The sequence below is a fragment of the Crocuta crocuta genome, unplaced genomic scaffold, assembly GCF_008692635.1.
Source record: "Crocuta crocuta isolate KB4526 unplaced genomic scaffold, BGI_CrCroc_1.0 scaffold546, whole genome shotgun sequence".
Classification (NCBI taxonomy): domain Eukaryota; kingdom Metazoa; phylum Chordata; class Mammalia; order Carnivora; family Hyaenidae; genus Crocuta; species Crocuta crocuta.
The window spans coordinates 2689445-2693120 of record NW_027527441.1 but is presented as its reverse complement, the minus strand read 5'-3'; positions in this window follow the sequence as shown (position 1 = coordinate 2693120).

Genomic DNA, 3676 nt, shown 5'->3' with positions numbered 1-3676 from the left:
AGAGAAGAGAAGAGAAGAGAAAGAAGAGAAGAGAAAAGTAATGGCTGGAGAAACACTTTCTCTAATGTTTTCCCTCCTACTTCTTCCAGACATCCAAGGTTGGGAGTAGTTTTTTATTGGAGGTATTCAGGACAAAGCCACATCACATATGCCACTGAGGAAATGCCAAAAGTGGTGTTAGGATGTTGGAAGAAAGCTTCTCTATCTGTTCTTCCTTCCTCCTTCTCTTAATGGAACATATTGGATGGAAATGCTCAGTGCTGGAAAAATTCAGCCCAAAGATAAGGGATTTGTTCGTATTTGACAAAAAGGACTGTAATGAGAGGGGGAAAAAAGTGTTACATTTGTCATTGCCGGCAGAAAGAAGATGGTGCTAAGTAGTGGTGGAAGAAGATTCTGAGCTTTCTCTCTTCTTCTTTTTTTCTTCTTCCTGTGATCTGCACCTCATAAACGCAGTTCATATAGGGGAAACTATTGAATGCTCTATAAACATCGAAATTACCTTTAGGATAAAAATATCCTCACCAATTATTGTCATTATTATTGCTACTACTATTATTATTATTATTAATTTTGTAGTGCACTATTTGTAAAGCTAAGATAAAATGCAAGACAAACTTTTTTTCTTTTGGCTTGGTTTCACCAGGCTTGAAGTGACATAAATTGATTCATCTGAGGTCAATTTAAAGGGCTAGACCTCTATAATGAATAATTAGTTAATCATACAAGTTTTACAGCTAGAAGTTAGCTAATCAAATGTCTTCATTTTACAGATGAGGATTAAGAGAGAGCCAAGGCTCTCCTCTGAGAAGACCAGTGAAAGTTCTTGGCTGCTTTAACAGACAACTCAAATGACCTCTCCTTACCTTCTGCATTAGATGCAAGCCTGGATAGAAATTTCATAAAGCCAAAAATGTTTCTGAAGTGACTAATTGCACATTGGCATGCTTATTTCAGAAGCTGCAGCTCCTACTTCCTGAGTTGGCATTTTCTATAGATTATCGTATCTGATATTTGCATTTGAATGATGTTGCATCATCAAACGTGGATAGTGTTCCAAATGCATTTAGAGCATCCTTATAAATAACATACAGATGTTATTTATACTACTTACTTTGTAGTCCCTTCAAATACTAAGATGATTCTCATTTGTATCTTTATTTTGGCTATTTTCTTTGGATGGTTCTCTTTAAAAACACAGAAAGTGAAATAGTAAAAAGAATATTCAGTAGAAATGATGGAAATTCATCAATATTTATCTAACATACATATTCTGTAAAACACTTTAGTGCATGCTTTTACATGCACTAAATTACCTTATTTAGTTCTTTCAACAATTCTGTGAAGTAGGTAATATCCATTTTATAGACAAAAGAAACTAAGAGTAAGTGATGAATAATGAATGAAACTATATGATAAGGTAATGTGCAGTGACCACATTGTCAGTAAAATGCAAAACAAACTTTTTCAGATCTGTCTGATTTCAGTGCTCATCTTTGAACTCTAGACTATACTGAGTAAAAATAATGTGAAAATAGGACATGTAAAAAAAGACATAAAAAGCTGCATCCTGAGTAGGGTCTGCAGGAGGGTAAACATGGAACTTAAAACAAAAGAACAAAAGTTCTCCATCCAGTTGGAAAAATAATTGTTTTTTACTCTGTGTGTGTGTGTGTGTGTGTGTGTGTGTGTGTGTGTCTAGACTTTGAGAGTTAATGTCAACATCTAAGAACCAGCTCACTAATTAAACCTATTAACTACTGATGAGCCCAATTACAGTTCTAGGAGAGGAGCTGATCCTTTATTAATCAGTCCTCAAATAAAATCTGTTTCCTTAGTGGTCGAATATAACATAACCTTGTAGGATCTACAATGGGCTATTTTCCTCTACCCAAGAAAAATACAATGCATTGAATGCATTGATTCCTAGTTATTTAGAATCATAGACATATAATTAAAGTCTAGTGAGCATGTTTAGTTAGGATTACACTGGTTAACTATACTATTAGAATTATGCTTATTGTGCTATATTTAGTTTTTTTAAGATGAAGACCTTTTCTTTTTATTATTTTTTCTTTTTCTTTTTTTTAATATTTATTTATTTTTGAGAGACAGAGAGAGACAGACAGACAGAACACCAGATGGGGAGAGGCAGAGAGAGGGAGACACATAATCCAAAGCAGGCCCCAGGTTCTGAGCTGTCAGCATAGCTGATGTGGGGCTTGAACTCAGAAACTGTGAGATCATGACCTGAGCCGAAGTTGGACACTTAACCAACTGAGCCACCCAGGCACCCCATATTGTACTATATTCAGAAAGAACATAAAATCTTCTGCTTCTGGCTAACTGAAGTAAAAGGAACTAGGTTTATCTTCCTATCTGAAACAATTAAAAATTTGGACCCATATATGAGACAATAGTTTTCAGACACTGGCATCAGGCAATACAGGACAATAATCGATGAGAGAAGGGAAATAAATAAGATATCTCAATTTATTGCCTGGATAGAGTTTCCAGGCTCTGATGCAGGAGGGGAAAGTGTAGCCTGGCAGTCTGGCAGAGCTAAGATAGAGTTAGGGATCCAGAGTGGCTAAGCCAGTGAGTAGTCATAGAACCAAATATCACAGACAGGTGCATAGAAGCCAGGTTCTGGAGATGTGCACAGTATCCCCTCAGATCTTCTGCCTAGAATTGCTCAGTGCATGTGTGCAAGGAAACTACCGAAGGGGAAGAAAGAAACACCTGAAAGGAGAAGAAGGAAAAGTCTTTGGAACTTTTTCAGGACCAGGAAAAATTTGTGTTCTCACTAAAAAAAAAAAAAAAAAAAAAAAAAAAAAAAAAAGGAATAGCTGTGAATTCATGGAGCATTAAGTAAAACACTCAGAAGGGTATTATCTCAGTGGTGGGGCAGAGTTAGCCTTAGACTACAGGCTGCTCAGGTTCCACCTTACAAACATTATAAGCAAGACTCAAAGAATCAACTACTTTCAAATTACATTCAAAGAAAAGCTCACAAATATTTATATAAAAAAATCCAGCACAATGTAAAATCCACAATGTCTGGCATCCAATAAAAAATTACTACGCACACAAAAAGCAGAACAAAATGACCCATAATGAGGAGAAATATCAAAAGAAACAGATCCTATTACATAAATGATAAAATTAGTTGGGAACATTAAAACAGTTCTATGAGTTCAAGAAAGTAGTGGAATCGTGGAATAGGTGAAGTAGGGACATGGAAAATGTTTAAAAGACCTGAATAAAACTTCTAGAAATAAAAAATACAATATCTAGTATAAAATAAATACTGATGATAGAATTAATAGCAGACACTACGCTGCAGAAGAAAAGATTAATGGGTAAGAAGACATGGCAATAAAACTATTGAAATGATAGAAAAAAGATTAAAAAAATAAACAGAGCTTCAATGAGCTCTGTTACAATTTCTAGCAGCCTAATATATGTGTTATTCTGACTGAGTTTTCATTGAATTAAGTTTTCCACTGCTGAGAAGAATGTTGACGCTGGATATAAATTAAGTTATACAAAAATAAATAATATGTTACCCCTTGGGGGAAAAATTATAGGCAGTTATCCAGGGCTGATATGCTATTCCTAAGTGACAAGAACTCTGCCTCTTTTTATCTTGTATCTCTACCATATTTAGCTCCTG